We start from the raw sequence: 22,920 nt of genomic DNA, 5'->3' as shown, positions 1-22,920 counted from the left end.
GAAACTTTTAACTTGTGACCAAAAAGTAAAAGTGTCAGCTTGGTACAAATGAAATCATGTGTTTGGCATTGTTGAAACTTGCTTGATATTGGAAGGAATTCTTAATAAATGAGTCTACATTATGTATCATTTATTGTGCATTTCTCACTTCATTTCTTCCTAATGACTTGTTGGTGTTTATTTTCTACTATGGAAATTATGTTAGACAAAAAGCAAATTTGAGCAATTTTGTTATTTGAGCATATCATAGATCATATCATGAACAGCATACAGTGTGGTGGTAGTCCTGTAAGTATTGTGAAGGGGATGAGAACTTTGAGAATGGGGAATTGATGCCTAGCCATTAGAAGTTGACAATGACCAACTGAGAGCATTTGTCAAAACTGTTCCTCTTACTGCTAGCTACCTGAGAATGTAATCCAGAACTTTAAATGGTCATTGGGCATTTGAAGCAAATTGGAAAGCTAAAAAAGCCCAAATAAATGAACATCCATTCATGGGCTGACTGAATTTTTAAAAAGTATTGTTCTGGACCATTGTTCTCTTTTAGTCAATGGAACAAACCATTCCCTGGTAAGACTGTGACATGCTACAATGAGTTGATTGCATATGACAACCAGTGAGGACTCCCTCAGTGGTTGGATACAGAAGAAGCTACAAGGCCAAACTTTCACCAGTGTGTGTGTGTGTGGGGGGGGGGGTCATGGTTACTGTTAGTGATCTGATCTCCCACAGCTTTCTGAACCTTCATAAAACCATCTGAGAAGGATGCTCAACAGGTTGATAAGATGCACCCAAGACTGCAATGCCAGCATCTGGCATTGGAAGACAGAAAGAGCCCTATTCTCCATGACAACGCCTGACCAAGTATCACCAAATCAATACTTCAAGAGTTGAATGAACTGGGCTAAGACGTTTTGTCTCTTCTACCATAGCCAAATGAACTCTACAACCAATGATCTCTTTTTCAAGAACCTGGAAAACTTTTTGCAAGGAAAATACTTCTATAACCAGCAAGATGCTGAAAACACTTTCTAACAACCCCTCAAGTCTTGATTCATGGATTTTCATGCTAGAGGAATAAGTAAATTTATTCCTCATTGGCACAAACACGTCAATTGTAATGGTTCCTACTTTGGTTTATAAAGAGATGTTTGAATCTAGTTTTAATAATTTAAAATTCACGGTCTGAAATTGAAATTTTTTTGTACCAACCTTAGTACAATCACTTCACACATGCACAGAAGATATAGTACAAGACCTCACACTGACACCTGAAGCCACATGCCATGCAAAACACTGCATGTGCTCATTTTTCCTGCACATACATACCTATGATTAAGTTCACTTATAAAATAAGCACACGGATTGACAATAAAAACATGCTAAAGTAAGTTACTTAAAATGTAAATGTCCTGTTTTGCAATTTTTCATATAACACTTTTAATCCTGACTGACTCTTGACAAACTAAACCTTAGAACTGCATATGTGATGCTAGGAAGATAGCTGAGCAATTAAAAATATCTACTGCTTTTGTAAAAGACCAGAGTTTGGTTCCCACCCCATATCAGTCAGCTTACAACTGTCTATAATTCCAGCCCAAGGAGATCCAATGTCTTCTTCTGACACCCTTGAACACTACATTCACATATCAACACACACACACACACACACACACACACACACACACACACATCCAATGCCCTCTTCTGACCCCCTTGGACACTGCATTTGCATGCACATATCAGCACACACACATACACACATTTACATGCATATGCATTCATACACACATTCATTTAAACATATATTCTTTTAAAATAGACAATAAATTGTTAGAAAATAACTATGCATGTTAGCGGACTACATTGACAGAAAGTTAAAATGGTAAAACAATTAACAATCATCTCCCTATAGATAAGGTACATTTAAAAGAGTGAACATCATAGGTCAAATCAATTTAACTGCTGCTATGCTTTTCTCAGTTCTTTTATTATCACAATGGCTTTAGTATTTATGGCCAACATTTATGGCTCACTAAAAATCTCCTCTGGAAAATGTGGACAATACTGCATGAAACATTGACACTTATATTAAATATCCTCTCCTGAAGTCTCCAGGGAAAATATCAACTATAAACAGAGTTGTCCTTGAGCTCCCACTTATCAAACTCACCCTTTCAATTTGGCTCTGAAAATACATGGAACAGGCTCCAGAATGATAGAATTATTGCTGTCATGTTTTTTGTTGTTCACCTGTGTTTTCCCACTTAAAGAAGTTATCCTAACATTAACAAGCATGACCAGGGGCTAGAGAGATAGCTCAGTGGTTAAGATTGCTTGTTCTTACAGAAAATCCTCATGGAAGATCACAAACATCTGTAACTTCAGTTTTTGATGATCTGACACACTTATCTGGCCTCCATGGGCACTGCACACACAGGGAACACATATACATGCAGGCAAAACACTCATATACATAAAAGTAAACAAATTTTACAAAACAAACCATAACCAACTTGATGTAAAAGTGAGATTTAGGCTCAAGCCTAGTTTACCTTAATCCCCCCATGGGCAGCCAATTTTCATATAAAAATAGGATTAATTTGAAATTTTCATTCTTTTTCCTTTTTTGTTTTTATTTCATTTACTTTATCTTTTGAGACAGTGACTCATGTATCCCAGGCTGGCATCAAATTTGGTATGTAGCTGAGGATGACTTTGAAGTTGTGATCCTCTTGCCTCTCTTTTGAGTGTTGATATTACACGCATATGCCACCATACCTGGTTTATGCAATGTTTGGGACTGAACCCTGAACTTTGTACATGCTAGACAAGCACTCCACTAGTTACCTGAGCTACATGTATAACTCTTGTATTATTTTATATTATCATTTAGAATTAGTATTGCCAATTTAAATTGGGTTCCTTTCTTTCTTTTATCTAATTGTAGAATTTTTTTTAAATTGAGAAAACAAAAATATGCTATTAATCCATGTATGGTATAACACTGTAAACTCTAAGGGCTATAGCTACTCAGTCCATTTTATGTGAGAGACATTGTGCCTGCTGAAGAATAAATGAATTGCTCAAGACCCCTCATGAACAACATGACTAAAACCCTGTCAGTTCTAAAACTCACAGTTCCTGAATCCTAATTCATTTTCTCAATCCTGACAGCATCCATTTTCTTTGGGCTAGAATCCCATTCTAGTTACAAGCTATTTCTAACTGATCTTATCCATTCATTCTGCTCTATATCATGATTAATGAACCTTTTGATAACTTTTCTTTCCTGAAGAATATGAATTCCTTCCTCAGACCTCAATAGAAAGGTTAAGATAACACGAGTGTTAGACTAGATATCAGGAAAGGCCTGACAGACATAAATGGTTCAGAATCTTAACACTTCACACTGCCTTTCATCACAGTTAGATGGCCTCCTGTACTCTGACTATTTGCAGATCGGTTGTCACTTAGGGACAAAACAGACATTTTCTAGGATAGTACTAATTTCAAATACTCAGAAATATTTTCCCATAAATATGGAAATGTCTCAGGAATTCCAACATCTCATGAGTTATTTCTTCTCCCAAAGTAACAAAACTGAAAATGTTCCTAATTCTGACTTTTCCCACTAGAAAACATGGTCACCAATGGATCATGGGGAGACAGAGTACATATGTTTCCAAACTGATGACTGAAATCATACTTTTCCTCCACAAAGTTATTTTGGGGAAGATTAGTGTGATCTCTGTTATTTTTAGATCTTTATTTTTAAGTTAATACTTTCTATGCAAATAGTGGTGTCCCAACACACAGTGTTGGGACAAAACAGCTTGTACCTTTTTGTTAGATACCACATGCTTCTGTAAGAAGCTACAGCCATCATACTTGAAGAAATTCCAAAAGGTTTCTTCAAATGAGAATGAGAGAATCCATGCTTTCTCTTTCCATTCTTCAATTAAACTCTAAGAAGTATCTATGTCCCCAAAGTATGCATGGTGTTTGAAAATCAATTTGCATTTCCACGAGTACAGATTCTACAATGTAGGGGATTGTATTTGTGTCCTCTGATACAGTGCACATTTGCTATTATACTTTTCTCAGGGAAGCCAGTCTTTTTAATCACCTGCATGCTGGAACTCCGAGGGTTCTGCTGTCAACTGGAATCTGGTGTTAAAAGAAAGTGCCCGAATAGTGTGTATTGTAATACAATATTAAGCAATATTATGGATGTTAAGAAAAGGCATGCTTTTCCTCAGAGGGGAGAAGGGGAGGAATAAGTAGAACTGGAGCATGTCTGAGAGAAGGAAAGGGGAAGGAAGCTCTCATTTGATAAAGTGGGAGGTAGAAGTGACCTTGAAATAGAAGATGGCTCAAGGGCTTTAAGAATTTGCTTAGGAGCACTTGATCCCAAACCTCAATTTGTACTATGATTTTGTCAGTAATTTCTGCATTTCTTCCTTACACCAGTGCACAGTAATTCAGCCACAAAAAAAAAAATGAAGAGAAAAAAGGAGACAAGAACATAAGCTGGATTCATGATGGTTATTTGAGGGAAAGCTACAGTGTCCCTCATCACATTGTGATCCAGGAATTCAGAACCAACAGATCCGTTCAAGCTCAAGCATGGCTGGCCTTGTTTCTATGACCAAATATGTTTCAAGTTACGGTGAGTGGGAGGTATAGAAATGGAAACAATATCTTCAGGCCTCACTGTTTCCAAGGAAAAAGTAAAGCCTGACCTTCAAAGTCCTAGTAATAGAGCAACTTTTATTCCCACGTCAACGCACTAAGAACCAATATGTGTGGAAGAAAAGATTCTTAAGTGCCTTGTTCTACCTTTGAGGGATTCATATCATTATGCTTCCTATGCTTGACATCTAACATAGAATGTTACATAGTGAATGAACTTATTCAAAAATGAGTAAACTTCCTAGGGGTTCGTGCTTAATATTGGAACCCAAGGATAGTCAGTATTTGAATGATTCTAATATGAAACTCCTTTCAGAAAAGCTGTATTCTTTATAGCTCCAATCAACAGCAGAACTTTATTAGTTAGAATATAGGACACTAAAAGTCTTTTCTTATGATAAATGAGAGGTTTGTTAGGGTTACTGAGTTGGCACCCTTGCTGTTGAACAGATAGTATTTAAAAAATCTAGCAATAGCCTATATTCCTCAGAGTGGAGTCCAGTCTCTTTTGTGCAAGAATTTCATGGATTTTGCTTGTTAGAGAACCTAAAAGGACTGATGGTTGAGACATTGAAATTTCAGAATAACCTGTCTGTGTATGATTCTGATGGAAGGAACTGTGTGTTAAGAAATATTCACATATGTGGAAAAACAAGGAGCAGTCTAAAAGGAAGAGGCTTACAGCATCCACTCTCTGTAGGGGAGATGACAAAGAAAATGACCATTTTTCATCTAGAGGTAGAAGAGTCAGATAAAGAGAATTACAATAGAATGCTGGATGTCCTTTGACCTATTAAAGAAGAGGAATGACATCATCGAAGACAGAAAATAGGAGTTTGTATAAAGTCACATTCGTAATTACAAAGATAAGTCAGCTAACCTGGATGTAGGTCATAAGACTCTTCTTCCCAGAGGTTCCTGCCCTGGACCTGGAAACCAAGTCTGAACAATAAGGACTGGTGTGTTTCTGCCAGTTTGTCACAATTACATCACACCCACCACCGTCTTTTCTTCTATAGACTTCACATAAAGCCACCTTCCCCTAGGCCTTTAGCTCCTCTTTCCTTAAGACTGCTAGGTCACAGAATGACTTTGTTCAATGAGTTTATTCTGCATTCCTCTTATTGCCCCAACTTTTGTTACAGGAATGCCAGCTGTGAAGCCTGTGATGAGTAAGAGGAAAATGCTATTCATTCTCCTCTATACAGAGACACAACTGACTTGTAAGTTGAGTACCATCAGCATCATGGATTGTGCTCACTACAAGCTAACATGGCCAAGCAAGTACCAGAAGTGGGTGAAACAGCTATAGTAGAGAATATGATAGCTCGGACATGAAAAGCAGCTGTCAGCTCAGATTGGAGGCTACAACAGCGAGTGGTAGGAACTTGGCCATGAAAATCCTCTGCTTTCTCTTACTGAAACTGTGCCTGGATGGGGTTGGAGAGGGCCTCAACTCAAGTACGAGGACACTTATATGAATCAAACATTTCACAAAAATCCCACATCATACTTTCCAAGTTGAGCCTATCATTTTGTGTTAATTCAAATGTTTAATATTGACAGCTACTTAAATATAAAATACTACAAATTGTAAATAAACCATGACCTTCCTTAAGTGAGGCTGTGGCTTTCCACAAATGACCATTGATCTAGGTCATGAATAAGTAACTTTCATGGAGTCTGTCTTTGCTCACTCTTCTTTACAGTTCAATTATCTCTATTTTGTGTAAAAATTAAGACATTTACCAGGCTGGGAATATAGCCTGGTGGTACAGTGCTTGTCTAGAGGGTGTGAGGCCATGCATGAAAAGTCAGCCAAGAGTAAGCTAAACATTTCATTCCAATTCATCAAATATTTGTTGAATGCCACTATACATGCTAGGGGCTTGGGATTTATGAATGACAGAAAGATGACAATCTCTTCCTTCTGAACTTCCCAAAGTGAACCCTTATATCTAGGAAGTAAGCAGCAATCTGGGAAGGTCCCAAGAAGAATGAGAGTGGAAAGGCAGAGGAAAAGAGAGGAAACCATGTAATACCCACATGAGCTATGCAACCCTGTCATCAGAGCTATCAAGCCAGGAGGAAGTGGAGTAGAGTAGGGCTAACTGGATTGTGACAGGCGTCTGGAGGGTGTCCACACCCCTCCAATTCTCATCATGGGAATCTGCTTTTTTCTTCTGTCTAGAACCCTTCTATTCTATTCTTTTTTTCCTCCGTTTATGAAATATACTCAACTATCTTCTAGCCTAAAGAAAAGAAGGTAAACAAAAACTCAGAAAGTTTCTTTTAAGGCTGTGTATTCTTCTTGCTACCAAGCTTGACCCTTAAAAAAAAAAAAAAAAAAAGACTTGACACCACTAGCTCCACCCTTTCCTCTCTTCTAACCCACCCACATACTCCAGTGTGATCCCAACCCTCACCAAACCCCACTCCCACCCTACCCTACCATCACCAAAGCCCTGTGTTTTCCTTTGTCATGCCTCAGGTCATGTGATCATTTAATGCTCTTCCTTGAAGGTACAACTGGTCTGTCTTCTAAGATATACTTGTCCTGGTGGTTTCCATACTGTGTTTAATTACTCAGTAGTCACCCTTACTCTCTTCCCTTGCTTTATGTATGCAACTCATGAATGGCAGAATTCTCCCAGTGCCAATCATCACTTCGCTGGGATTGGACAAGTGCCCTTTAGTAATACAGAAACTATAACCCCAACATGTCAGCAACTATACACTCTTCCACTCACTTTTAATCCTGGTTGTAGTTAGCTGCTTTCAGCATTTCTGGGAAAAGAAGATAGAACTTTGGAGAACTTCCCCTGCCCTGGGAAGCAGGATGTCTATTTTTACTTCGAAATGCAAAAGGTTTTATATTTTAAATAATGCTTTGTCTCCTCATCCAACCCGAAAGACTGTACGTCTATGAACAGAGATTTTTAATTTCAAGATTTTAGACAGAAGCATTAGTTTTTTTGGGGAAACTTATTAGCAATCATTTGAAAATACTTGACTTTGAAAAACTGGCATGGTGTTTAAATTTATTCTTAAGGAAATTAAGATTACAGTGTCATTGTTAGAAGATTGTATCTGGAATGTTTTATTTAGACGTCCTGACTAACTTTTCAAATAAGAGTCAGCATAAATATTAAGCACAGTATTTAAGGAAACTGAGCTTATCTGATCATCAGAGGCTTCAAATGTTCAACTCAGAAAGTTACAACAGAAAAAAAAAATCTCATCTGGTCTCCATCTGCTATAAATAGAAAATGTCATCCAAGTTATTACTTGTTTAAGGTTGGGAAAAAATTCTTTACCAATTAACTTTTTACAGTCTTGTTTTAAAAGAGCATATTGAACTACATAGGTCTCCTTCTTTCTTTCAAAATTTATGGCTTGAGAGAATTCTTTAACAGGAATTTGACATAATATTAGGTGGCAAAATGAATTTTGGCTCCAAACTTCTACCCAATCATAAGTAGCATCCATTTTCATACTAAGCCATTTTATAGGAGAGATTTGTTAAGTCTACATGGATAAGAATATCCTAATGAAATGTACAGCACGTATACTAAGGAAAATTAATCCATATCTTCTTAAGAGACTATTTATATTTGAAATGAGTTGCCTTTGGCTAGACTTTCAAATGAAAACTAAGTTCAAATATATAATTTATGAATATGTGAATATGAAGAGAGAATACATTAAAATCATGTAAAACTGTAATATATTAAAATGAATAAAAATTACTGTGTTGGGAGATAATGCTAGAACAGAGTAAAACATAGAAGACTTTTGTACCCAGAGAATAAAATCATTAAATCTAATTTTCAGAGATTGATCTGCACTGTTATTTATTGTATTAGTAATGAAGTGGGTGACTAAGACAGAATACTACAGGTTAATTAACGAGGTAGAGGAGATTATCAACAGGAAAAGAAACAGCCCTGTGTGTATCTACCATTTTTTCTCTGCATATTTTTATAAGTTCACATAGAGCTTGCATTGTGCAGTGAGAGGCAAATGGGATTCAGCTACCGAAATCAAATGTGGAAAATCTAAATATGAGGGAAAACACACCTGTGGTAGTTAATCTTGATTGTCAGTTTTACAGGACAAGCCTCCAGGGTATGCCTGTGAGAGTGTTTCTAGAGGAGTTTGAGTGAACAGGCAGGACCTACTCTGAATCATGAACCGGGGAGCACTTGTGAATGGGCTCGAGTCCCAGACAGAATAAAAATGAAGGAAGGGAGAAATCAAGAAATCCAACTGATCCCCAGCCTTTTCCCTCTCAGCTTCCTGGTCACAGAAACAATGCAGCCTCCTACCTTCCCACAATGAGCCCCTCGCTCCAGCCTCCTACCTGCCCGCAATGACAGACTACCTTAGGACTGTGAGCCAAACCCTTCCTCTCTTGAGTCGCGTTTGTCAGGTATTGGACATCACAATGAGTAAAGTAACAAAGTGTCTCCACAAGCAACTTGGATGTTGAGGGAGTCCACAAGGTGTTTTTCTTGAAGGTGGAAAAATGTAAAGATTTCCCACAAAGTCACTGGCTTCTGGCTACTTGGAAATATGAACATCTGGCAAAGTGTGCTGAGACTTAAATCGGTCGTAGATGTTGGGACAATTAAAGCCACAAGTAACAGTTAATCTCCTCTCACCAGGCTTCCTAAGCTACTGCTTCATGGGGTGGTCTGTAAGGATTTTGCTCTCTAGCTGCCTTACAACTTCAAACCAGAATTTACTAGCAACCATACTTTCTGCGGCAGTATTTAGTTGTTCTTGGGTTGAGACAATCCAAACAGCTGGGAACTATTTCAGTCCTTTCTGGCTCCAGCTGGACTTGCCTTTGAAAGATTCGTCTTCAGAGTTGGGTTTTCAGTGTGATCGCAGAATTTCGTTTACAAAACCAAGACAGAAATGGTGGTCTGAGTCTGAGCCGGCTGTCTAGATAAAAGGAAATCCAGCTGTTTATTCATTCCTCTCCGCCAGCAGCTGAGACTGTTTGAGTCTATTGAAAAGATCTGGGGGTCTAGTTCCTTTGGGGTTTTATTAAGGCAGCATAAATGAATTTGGACAAGACATGTTTTGTCTACTAAGGAAAGAGTAATGTGATTCACCCAGGCCAGGCATATTTACAGCACGCTTTCTGCATATAACCCTATTAGCAAATTTGTTTATCTTTATCTTGATTACATTAAACCAAACAGAGGTCTGAAGCAAGAATGCCTTACTAGGTAGCAGAGAAAAATAAATGGCCAATGGCATTGAGATACCTATGCAACTACCCAGGGCCAAGGAAATCAAGAGATAAGAAAACCACCTGAATCAGCTGTGCCTAATTGTCATGACATACTTCCTTTGGTTCACTCACAATCTCTGTTCCCATCACCTTGACTGCTGCCTCTGAACTCTGATGTACAAACAGACAATTCCAAACTCCTTGAGTCTGCTGTGGATAAACACCAATGCCTTCGAAATTGATCCAAGAGTGGTTGCCCGTATAGCAATTATTTTATCTCTGGAAATTTAAATGAAGACTAGATCTCTACAGTATGTTTCTTGAGCACATTTTCTAAGTGTCTGTTTTTAATGGTCAAGGCACCAGGGTTAAAACTGACCAACAGTAAGGCCTCTGAGCTGGAAATGGTAAGTTGCACACCCCTTTTTATTCACTCTCCTAGCAAACTCTAGGCAGAAAAGTTGCAAGCAATTGCCTACCAGACCCACTTACAATATTTAAAATCTACCACAGAATACATTGTCTGCAATTAGTGAATATATATCTAAGCTTTTAATTTTTCAAATCAAGATGTTTTTTTAAATCCCACAAAACTTAAAAAGAAAACTACTGAAAACTACAAAATGATCCATATTTCTAAAAGGAAATCTAATAGAAGGTAGATCACTGTTCCCCCTCGGGATGGTGCCACATTTGGACCAAGTCATTTTAATAGCATCATTTACTACACCAGATGACAGATGTCTCTTAGTTATTGCACTCCACAAGAGCTCATTAACAATTATTACCTTTGTACAACTTATAAAGCCTTTAAAGGCTATACAAAGCAGCTTAGAAAGATACACGAGCATCAAAATTAACACTTAAAATTCTGACCAACAAAGAAAAATATACAGTATTGTAAACTATGTGTGATCACAGTTATGTAAGTTACAATTAATAAACCCACATTTTACCTTACCTTTCCTTTAGCACCTACTGAGAGTTAGGTGAATAGGCTTACTATTTAGTGGAGTTTACAGATACTCAGAATCCATTCACCTCTTTAACAGATATTTTAGTGTGTATATGTGGAGGTATGCAAGTGTGTGTATGCATGTTCACATGTGTGTGGGCATGTATATGTATGCCAGGGAAGTACCAGAGGTATCTTCCTCTGTAACTCTCCATATTGTTTACTGAGGAAGGGTCTCTCGTTGAACCCGCCCCTTGCTTACTGGGCTACTTTGGGTAATTAGTTTTCTCTGGGCATGCTCTGCCTCCCAGATTATACCTGGTTTACAGCTAAGTGGCCACACTAACATAGAATTTACATGGGTGTTGGGGATCTGAACTCTGGTCCAAAAGCTTGTACACCATTTATTTTGCCCTCTGAGCCATCTCCTCAGCCCATCTCAGCTGATATTTTGGAGGACATACTTTGTGCAGGGAATTTGTCTATGCATGCAAATAAACAAACAAACAAAAAAACCCTGAGCTTATGAAATGTATTTTCATCAGGGAGTCTGGATAATAAACATCTAACATGAGCTACCACTGAAGGAAAAATACACTACAAAAATGAAAGTATCTTGGGAAAAGGTGAAGCAGGGGAAAGAAAACTTCATGGCAAGTGTGGTTTGGGGGATTTGTTTGTCTTTCTTTAATAATAGTGGATTTTATAGAGAGCAGAAGATGTTGTCTGTTAGAGACCAGTTCAATTTAAGGTAAGATGACAATGAGATACACAAATGACTCTCTCTTAGAATCCCTTGGAAGTCTGATATGGGTATATGGAATTTCAGCGTCATGTGTGTGCCATGGTATTTGAAATCTTTGGATTAGAGGGTCCTGGCAGAGGTAGTAGTGTAGACTGAGGATCCAGGCTAACCCATGGATCACACCGACGTTTGGAGGTCTGAACAACAAGGGGATGGGAGGAAAACTTGCTGTGAGTGGTGCAGAGAGGGAGCCAAAGGAAAGAAAGGTTCTCCTGAAAGAGGAAGGAATAAATCATGTCAACACCAACTGAATAAAACAAGACTGGGAGTCCCCATAAAATTTAGTTTAGTATGGAAACGATTAGAAAAAATATTAACAGTATGATTAAAGATGAAAAGATCCTTCTCAATAGGCAAGCTCAGGTAGAGCATAAGACTCTTAATCTTAGGGTCATAGGTTTGAGCCCAACATTGGGCACCAAAATGTACCAGGCTCTCTTTCTTTTGGGCTATGAACCAGCTCCCAAATCATGACATAGAGACTTCTTATCAGTTTTGAAATCTTGGCCTAACTTAGGCATATTCTGGCTAGTTTCTCTGGGTAGCTTTGCGCCTTTCCTGGAGCTCACTTGGTAGCCCAGGCTGGCCTCGAACTCACAGAGATCTGCCTGGCTCTGCCTCCCAAGTGCTGGGATTAAAGGCGTGCGCCACCACCGCCCAGCATGGCTAGCTCTTTTAACTTAAATTATCCCATTTCTCTTTATCTGCCTTTGCCTTGGGGTGTATTACCTTTCTTCTGTATATCTTACTTTCGCTGATTTTTTTTTTTTTAATGTTTGGCTGGCTGGTGCCTGCCTGGCTTCTTGCCCAGGGTATGCCCCTTGTTCTCTCTTCTCTTCTTCTTCTTTTCCATCTTCTTGAGCCTAGATTTCTCCTCCTATTTATCCTTTCTCTGCCTAGCTATTGGCCATTCAGTTCTTTATTAGACCAACCAGGTGCCTTAGGCAGGTAAGGTGAAACAGATACAGCACATCTTTACATAATTAAACAATTACATCCTTACATTGTTAAGCAAATACAGCACAAGCAAAAGTAACACATCTTTACACAGTTAAAGTAATACTCTCTAGCATAATCAAGTGTAACACATCTTTGCCCAGTAAAAATAATATTCCACAACACCCTTCTAAATAGGCCTTATAGAGACTTCTGCCTGCTGATTCCACAAATCCAAACTTCAGTCACATTTACTACCTTTATTTGGTTTGTGCATTAATGTTAAAAAAATGTTTATTCAAAAAGGTATAAATAATAGTGATATATTATTGACTTAGTGTTGACTTTTTTTAAAAAACCTGGATAGTGAAAGGAAAAAATCCTTCATATACCTTAATACCATAAATTTCCAATTTGCTTGAAGAACATTATTATTCTTTTTATGACAAAAAAACACAGAAAAGTTTATTCCATAAAGATAGTGCCATCAGTCAGAGACTGTTCCAGTCACAGAGGGGGCCTTGCATGGAAATACTGTGTTGATTAGTGAATTTGTGTTTGTGTGAACTTGTGGACACATGTCTTATGCGTTTGTGGGTATAGTGTATATATAAAGATTTATTGTTCCAATCCTTCAGTTTCTTTCTTGATTGAAGACAATGTATCATACCAATAATTATCATGAATATTTTTACTCTGTTTTCTTCACAAAGCCAGTTCAATTCCCACAGCCAGTGTTAGAAGGAGAGAACAAACTCCCCAAAGTTATTTCTGACTTCCACATGGATGCCATTGTATGTACATTTATATATGTGCTCCCATGTACACACACACACATGCACACACATATACCACTAATACATAAAATGTTTAAAATATATACATTCCAAGACTGCTTTATTTTCTTTTTTAAGTTATGAATGAAACTTAGCTTTTTTGTGTGTGGAGAGCCACTAATATGTCTTTTTTAGAAATGTCAGTTCACAACTTATATTTACCTGTGTTTAAAAGTAGCAGTAGTTTTTCCTTGACTTGTCATAGCTCTCTGTGCACTGATTTCACAAGATTGGTTGCTTGCTTTCCACTATGCCATTTATACTTGGTCTTCAGAATTATTTTATTCCATTGTTTCCTATGGCGCTCCCTCCCATTTTTTTCTTTATAAAATCTTACCTACATTTTCAATTGTATTTTAAATATATTTCATAAATATATGTGCACTGTCAAGCCCAATTGTATGCACACTGTTTTTTAGATTGATATAATCTGAAAATTGTCTGTCTACAATTTCTCTGGACTCACTGGGTTCTGCTATGCTTTTTTTTTTTTTTTTTTTTTTTTTTTTTTTTGCTTATCGTGTGTGTGTGTGTGTGTGTGTGTGTGTGTGTGTGTGTGTGTGTACTTATCAACACACTTCCATTTGATCAGAAACCTAAAATACACTGGAGGGCAAAGAAGAACAAACATGCATGTTATGTGATCAGCTTTCTTCCTTGTCCTTGGCCTGTCTTAAACACTTTCCTCCCTTGTGGCATGTTGTGGAGTCATGTACTCTTTGGAAATAAACGACAAGCATCTGAACATTAACAAATATACTCCGGGTTGATTCTGTCATACAGTCAGAGCAGACAGTATGTTATACAGTAGCCGCAGGCAGAAGAAACATTATACACAGCAAATTCTTGAGGGATTGTTTTAGTGTGAGAAGCTAGAGGCAATGGAAGACAAGGCATTTCCCACTTTGTCTGGAGTGAATTGAACCAGAATTTAATTATCTTGTAGAAGAAAGCATCCTTGGAACCCAGATGCATTTTTTTTTTTACTTCAGGGTGTGGTTGAAGAGTAAAGCTTCATAAAACACTGATGGATATTTCAGGGGGGAAAATCACAACTACCCATGTCCTACTGCTTTAGGGAGTATCTTCAGAACCAGTTACTCTCCTGGAAAGCCGTGTGTGTTTATGTGTGTGTGGACAGATGTGCATAACAGAAACCTTGCAAAAATAAATCCATGTGGAAAAGTAAACTTCCCTTTAATCATTCAGTTCCCTCTGTGTTTCATACCAAGATCCTATCAAGATTTGAAAAAATATGAACATTATGTTTTTCCTTCACAATTTTGCTTTTTTCTGTACTTTAATAACATGAAAAAAATCCAGGCATTCTTAGTATTCCAAATGCCTGGACCTCTGCTTTAGATTCTTAGACCCAAATAAGGTCCCCTGAAAACCACCCATCCTCTGGCCCTGTCCCAAGGCATCCATGGATTTTCAAGGTATGTTTGTAACTGCAGTCACAAGTAAGTATATTCAGGCTTCATGTGTTAACTTTATCCAGCCAGGCATGTGACTTTCCACTGCTGCTACCAGACTTGATGGGGTGTCACACCCCAGCAACTCCATTTTTGCTCCAGAAGACATCAACTGTGTCCTTCTGTCCCCTAAGGAGAGGTGGTCTGGGACAACTCAGGAAAGAATGTCTTTTCTCCTTGTAGGTTACAGTTGATTAGAGAAGTTCTCTGTTAATATTGCTGAGGGCTTCAATGCTTGGCAGTGCTTTTATAAAAAAAAATCTCTCTCAATCTTAAAATTATATTTCTATGGCTAGACTAATCAGAACATCCACAAACTGTTCAATCCTTGCTTTTCTGAGCCAGAAAAGGCAGTCATATGGAGCTGCAGCTCACAAACAGGCCTCCCAATAACTTAGGCTTTTTTTTTTTTTTTTTTTTTTTTTTTTTTTTTTTTTTTTTTTTTTTTTTTTTTTTTTTTTTTTTTTTTTTTACCAAGTCAAGATGAAATTCAGCAAAACTCATCCCCTTGTTTTTCAAGGGGACTTCTTAAAGTGACTTCCAGAAGTCAACTTCTCTATGCCACACACATGCAGGTATGTTTTAGAGATAGTGAGTGATCGAGGATTTTGTCAGATATACCCTGAAACTCACTTTATTGCTGTGTGAGACCTTCACTGCCTGACTGCATGTACTCTGCTCACCTCTCTGAATTCTATTTCTTTAAGTGCTGACTATTTTTTGTTTCACATGTGTGCATCCATCTTTTGCCATAGAAGTATGCTTCTGTTCTTTTCATAGATAAAGTGAGAATTCCCAAGACTACAAGATTCTTTAGATTGAGGTAAAGTGTTTTTGTGTGCACTTGAGGAAAACAGTGCAAAGGAAATGCCCAACTCTGCTCAGAGCTCAATATGGGTGTCTACTTTGTCAAGGCAGTAGTTTCATGTTTATTTCTCTAAAATACAAGACAAAATGAGACACTTTATACAATGGCGTGTGGAAGTGTACATTCGAATTTAATTAGAATATGTTAGTATCTACTTTCCTGTTTGGTGCACATGGTTTCTTCCTCCTTAACACCTGTAACTTAATATGTAGGACAAGAAATCGGTCAGAAGAAGGAGATCGACATAAAGACATTTGTATCTGAATGTATACTGAACATTTGTATTCTGAATGGGCATGACCTCATATAGGATGTGAGGTTATACAGTGTTTTTAGTATGTTTTAGCGTATATGTGACACACATAACAACTCCTGCTGAGTGAAAGCTTACTCATTAGTAATACTATATATTATATATGCATGTACATATATATGGTATCCAGAGTTTCACTAAGTTACACTGCATCATACACCCACATAAACACACAAACATATGTTATAAATATATAACAAGGTAGCTTTATTTACTATAGGGGGAGCGGGAGAAGGAAGGGAGAGGTACTAAACACTATTTATATATCAGAATTAACCTTCCCTCATTCTTTTCCATTAATGATCATTGTTATGTGATCCAGAACCCCAGAATCTCAAAGTCAATAGATGCTTTATGTGTAGACACACAGACTTAATGCATGTCTATCCCAGTGTTTATGCATTCTGCAGAGTTAGTTTATGTAACTCTGTACTATGATAGATTGCATCCTCTTGTCAAAAGAATTAGCAGAGCTTAAGGCCCACACACATTTACCTAGAACCCAACACATATGTGTGTATGTATGTATGTATGTATGTATGTATGTATGTATGTGTTTAATACAGATAGTCACACCTTATTGAGTACAATGCACTAATAATTCTCAAATTCCATTCCATCCCATTTTTGTAATATGGACACTAGAGGGTGCTACAACCGGGAAAAGGACACATTTTTCTCAACTGCAGTTAATAGTTCAAACCAAATTCTGTACCCAAATCATCACAGTCTTCCTAAAAATCCAACAGGATCTATAAATATACTTAAAATGAAATGAACCATCAAAAAAATCATAAGCCAAATGGAGTGTTAGAGAACTTTTGCCAATATGATAGTAAAATTCTGTAATAGCTGACAGCAGTATCTTAAGGGTGCACAAGCAGTTCATACGTTGCTTCCTCGCCTAACTTTTGTAACTTTTGTAAAACCTTATGGGTAGAGACAACTTCAATTTAGAGATGATAGAAATCATCTCTCTCTCCCCAAATCTTTTTTCTACAATAGAAGCAGTCTATATGCCACCTCAGTAAATAAAGTTAGCTTGTTATATATTCATGACATACATTCATATATAATACATTTGTGCCACCTCCAATCAACCATGGGAAGACCCTTCCTTGCCTCTTCCATCATCCGCTGGAATATATTCAACAATTTTCATTGAATCATGCAAATTATATTAAATCATCTAAATTAAAAGAAACATATTTTACCCATATTTTCTACTATAACTTATAGTGTGTGTGTGTGTGTGTGTGTGTGTGTGTGTGTGTGTGTGTGTATGTGTGTGTGTGTGTGTTTGTGTTCATAGGTCAGCTGGGTGAATGTTGAGAGAGGCCTAAGCTGGAACAATATTAAGAGTACAACAGTAAGGTGCATTCAAGGTTTCCTCTAAAGATCAATTGGATATGACAGATGGACTGTTGTCAAGCAGGATCAATCAGTCTTGCTTGGATTGGACGACAAACAAGGAGTAGTTAAAGGGATGCTGAGGGTTTGGATCTGAGCAAATGGAGAACAGTGGTAGCATTCACAAACTCCAGAGGACCAGCGGTTCATTTATGGGAATGAAAATGAAATCTTTTTCGATGGCCTGAGCTTGAGGCACAGCCAGCCATTGAGAAGTTCTATTGAGCAAACATGCATGCACACACTGAGAGCGAACATGGGGCTTCTATCTGTGACAATTATGACTTAATAGATGGATATAATGAATTAGTCATAAGCAGAATAAGAAAATCTTTAATGGGGCTGGAGAGATGGTTTAGTGATTAACAGTCTGTATTGCTCCTCCAGAGGACCGAGTTCAATTCCTAGCATCCATGCCATGTGGCTCACAGCCACCTGTGACTCCAGCTCCAGGGATTATCTGCAGGTATCGCACACATGTAGCATACACACGTATATGCTTGTAATTAAGAATAGAGTAAATCTTAGGAAAAAAGACTACAAATTATAGCATTTTTAAAATGAAAATTTGTAGCTCCTGCATGAGAGAGGGGTGGAGGAGAGAATGTTTTGGATGAATTTTCCTGTTTCTCCAGACGGTCTTGAATTCATAAATAGAAGTGATCCTTCCAACTCAGCTTCCCACATAGTTGGGACTATAGGTCTGTGCTGGGGATGCTGTGAATGTGTTGCTCTGATTGATAAATAAAATGCTGATTGGCCAGTAGCCAGGCAGGAAATATAGTGTAGGTGGGATAAGGAGAAAGGAGAATTCTGGGAGGTGGAAGGCTGAGTCAGTAGACACTGCCAACTGCTGCCGCCATGAGAAGCAAGAAGTGAGGTACCAGTAAGCCACAAGCCACGTGGCGACTTATAGATTAATAGAAATGAGTCAATTTAAGATATAAGAACTAGATAGCAGGAAGCCTGAGCCATTAGGCCAAATAGTTTAAATACTATAAGCATCTGTGTGTTCTTTTGGGGTCTGAGTGACTGCAGGTCTGAGCAAGACTGGAGAAAACTCCAACTACAGGTGTGCAATCTCAGTATCCCATTATACATGGGATTAGCATGAAATCTTGTTAAATTAGTTCTCCAGTGTCCTAGATCCAGCAAGTGCATCTAATAGAAGAGGAACTCACCCAGAGACTCAGAAGTATCTACAGGCCATGTGAACAGAGATGCAGAAACTAGAGGAAAGCTCAAGCAGCACATGAAGTCATGTCAGAAGACACCTTTGTCCCCTGGAAGCTGGAAGAGGCAAGGAAGACGTCTTTCCCATGGGTGGGTGGGGGGTAGCATGACTCCTGACACCTTGATTTCTGATTTCAAGCCTCTCAAGGTATAAGAAAATAAAACTGTCTTTTAAGTCGTGAGTTTGTGACAATTCTTAAGACAGCCATAGGAAGCTCATACAAAGTATTCTTTTTTTGTTGATATATCTTACAGATCAAGACAGTGAAACCAGGTAGGACATCCAACAGCCTTCTCAAAGTCAGAGATCTGAATGAGGCTAGAACTCAAGCACAGATTTTCCAGCTTCAGGTTCTCAAACTTACTCTCTAACTACATTGTCTCTATTATGTTTTTTATTACCCAGTAATAAAAAGTGACCTAACGTGTGTATGGGGAACTAGGGAGCACAGTGTTACCAGAGGTAAATTGTCCCTCTAAACATATACAACATCAGGTTCAAACCACTTTTTCCTAGCTAGCCACTTGATAATAAAACCACTGTGTACTGTCTTGACAAAATCTAATATAATAAAATCAACATTTGTTATCTAAGTAGTAACAGAGAGCTAACAGAGACATGGGTTTATTTGTAATAATTTAATAGCATCTACCCTCATAACCTAACTGTGCTCCTCAGAATAAACAAACTCTTTACCCACCTTCCTTTATGGCCACATTTAATGGTTTGAGGCCTCACAATTCTTTAGGCAGGGCTTGCTGTATTTTGGATCACTTTAATTTTTTGAGACATATTTATTTTTATTTTATGTGTATGGGTGTTTTTATCTGCATCTGTGTCTATGTAATACATATGTTCAGTGCCTGCAGAAGCCTGAAGAAGGTGTTGGGTCCTCTGGAACTGGAGTTACAGAAGGTTTTGAGCTGGCACATGGGTGCTGGGAATCAAGACCAGGCCCTCTGTAAGAGCAGCCAGTGCTCTTAACCACTGAGCCAGCTCTCCAGACCCCCATGCCCCAGATATTTCCTTTGTATCAAAAATAAATAGGTTTTAATTATATAACTATGGTAGTCTGTTGTGGAATATTACTTTAACTATGTAAAGATGTGCTACATTTGTCTATGCTGCATTTGTTTAACAATATAAAGATGTGTTGCTTTGCCTGCCTAGCATATCTGATTGGCCTAATAAAAAGGTGAACATCTAATAGCCAAGTAGTTAAGGAATAGATGGGGCTTATGGGCAGAGAGAAAAAGTAGGAGGAGGAATATAGGCTCCAGAGAGAACAGGAAGAAAGAACAAGGAAGAGAGGGAGACATGTGGAGCTAGCCAGCCAAGCAGTTGCCAGCCACCCAGACACAGAGTAGGACATACAGAATGAAAGCAAGGTTAAAAAAAAAAAACAAAATTTGAGGCAGAATATAGATGAAGAGAAACAGATTAGATTAGGTTATAAGGGCCAGTGGGACAAGCATAAGATAAGGCTGAGCATTCATAACTCTGTGTCATGAGGTGGGAGCTGTTTGGTGGCCCAAAAGAAAGCCTGCTGCATTTGGTATTCTAATACGGGGCCCATATTTCCACATAGGGCCTGAGAAAGCTGGAAAAAAAAAAACACCACAACAAATGGATACGGCTCCTTTAAGAGGCTCTGCAGTACAGTGAGCGCTTGAGTAGCCAGTGGATATACAAAATAGAAATAATACGCTAAGCAAAAACGCCTGCCACAGTGCTGGTGCCAGCTTCCTAGAGCTGGGGCTGTTAGACACAGCTCCCAGGTAAATGCAGTTCTTGTCCAGACTCACTGGGCATAAAGCTCAGCTTCCATGGATCTAGACAAGGTGGTCTCAGCTGCCAGCACAAAGTCATTTAGCAGTTTGAAGTTTGGCTCATGTGAAAAGGCTAGAGAAATTCAGGAAAGACAGGTCCAGATTGGGGGGTGGGGACCCAAACTAAACAGGTTACAGTGTATTTGAAAACATATGTAGGCTTAAGAAAAGAAGGCCGGGCGGTGGTGGTGCACGCCTTTAATCCCAGCACTCGCAAGGCAGAGGCAGGTGGATCTTTGTGAGTTCGAGGCCAGCCTGGGCTACCAAGTGAGTTCCAGGACAGCCAGGGCTACACAGAGAAATCCTGTCTCAAAAAACCAAAGAAAAAAAAGAAAATGGGTATAGACAGTCATAGGAAAAATATTGTTTGGAAATAATAAAGTCTTTAAAAAGAGAGTAAAGTAACATAAAGGGGAAAAGCCATGCAAAGACGGGAAATCTGGATTCTGTATGGTGTTGTGTTGACTTTGAATTTTTTGATTGCTGATGAATGAATAATAGCTGCTGAGAGACATTGGACTGTAAAAGGGACTGCTGAACTAAACCAGCCTAGATACTTTAGGGATATCTTAACTTTAAAATGGAAATCAGAAAATGTATTGTGTTGGGAAAAAAGTTATGCTTTTGTTTCCATGGGAAATGAAAGGCTGTGGATTCCTTCAAGGTTTTTAGAAACCAGGTTTGATCAGGAGAGACCTCCTGAAAATCTTAGACATAAAGAAATAAACCAAGACAAACTACAGGAAAGGTGACATATATACTGATCCCTCTGCATGGGAACAGTTCTGAGAATAGACAACAAATGTTTCAGGTAGTTTTCCCAGGACTTGACCATTATCTCAGATTTTCCCAGGTTCCCCTAAAGATGCTGTCATCCCCAGACTGGAACACAATACTCACATTCTCAAGAGATGGGGTGGGTGGTTTCTGGTCATTTAATGGGTTATGGATGTTTGCTATCATCTAAGGGGGATATAGGAATATAGGATAAAAAGACAACTATTAACCTCAAATATTTTACATTTGGTATGGATTTTGGTATGCAGATACAAATTTAAAGGTTTTTTTTAATACTGCATGTATGTTTCTACGCTTGTTTGTGGTATTGTACTTACATATCTCATTTAAAAATGTAATGTGTAACTAAGAAATGTAGGTTAGTAGTTAGTCATCTATAATAATCAAGTTTGTAGTCATGTTAGGTATGTTTTCAAGGTTAAATAGGTATATTTTAGATATATAGATGCTCTTCAAATGCTTCAGAGCCTACAGAATATGGCACTTAAGATGTTTAATAACCCAAGGCTTTTTCATGACAGTAAGACACCTGCTCCTAGAAGCATGAATGTACTTCATAAATGGATGATGGGCATTGAAGAAACTCCATATACAGTTTGCTTTCATTGTGGCAAAGCTAGTCATTTGGACAAGAAACTGCTCTTTCCTTGACTGCTGACAGTATGCTGTACAAACCAGACAAGCAGGATACAAAGGTAAAGACTGCTGAACTATGTCAAGACAAGGCAAGACAGTCCTTCAAAATTTCTGCTTCATAGAAAACTGTGCCAAAAAATATTCTATAGAACACAAAGGAAAGCTACTACTAAACTTTGCCAAGATACAACTGGATAGTCCTTCAAAGTTCCTATTTCATAGAAAAGTTTGCCAGATATTTGAGGCCTGTAGGCAGAAGATGAATGCCCCAATGTTGCAGAGGAACCTTGGTTGACTGGCCAGGCAGCCAGTTGTCTTTGTCATTTCTATATTTTTGGAAGTTGCTTGCTCTGCACTTTCTGTTTACTCAGGTAATATTTTATCCATTGGGTCTTTCATGGAGTTGAAGACTAGATAGTTATAGTTACAGTTTTCTTTAGTTATGATAGATGGTAAATTAGGTACAGATCTTTGGACTCATCCAGATAGGATAGATAATAGAGTGATTTCTTCAGATTTGCCAAATACAAATGGACTAGATATTATAAATTCAATTCTTACTTGATAACTGTTCTTATTATATATAGTTACTATGTTAAAGTTAAAACCCTTCCTTTTTATTTAGACAAAAAGGGGTAAGTGTGGAATATTACTTTAACTAGGCAAAGTTGTGTTATATTTGTTTATGCTGCATTTGTTTAACAATGTAAAGATTTGTTGCTTTGCTTGCCTAGGGTACCTGCTTGGTCTAATAAAAAGCTGAACAGCCAATAGCTAAGTAGTAAAGGGATAGGTGGGGTCTGGCAAGCAGAAAGAATAAGTAGGAGGAGGAATCTAGGCTCAAGAGAGAATAAGAAGAGAGAACGAGGGAGAAAGAAAGGT

The 22,920-nt window shown here is 38.1% G+C and overlaps 1 protein-coding gene across 1 annotated transcript in view; it reads right to left on the bottom strand.

The window, feature by feature from the left end:
• Ppp1r1c (protein phosphatase 1 regulatory inhibitor subunit 1C) overlaps window positions 1-22,920 on the bottom strand; it is a 105,318-nt gene that overhangs the window by 14,686 nt on the left and 67,712 nt on the right. The gene's annotated exons all lie outside the window — the stretch shown is intronic.

This window comes from Peromyscus leucopus, chromosome 4 (assembly GCF_004664715.2).
Source record: "Peromyscus leucopus breed LL Stock chromosome 4, UCI_PerLeu_2.1, whole genome shotgun sequence".
NCBI lineage: Eukaryota > Metazoa > Chordata > Mammalia > Rodentia > Cricetidae > Peromyscus > Peromyscus leucopus.
Note: the sequence above shows the minus strand (reverse complement) of the source record. Positions and strands in the feature narration are given on the sequence as shown.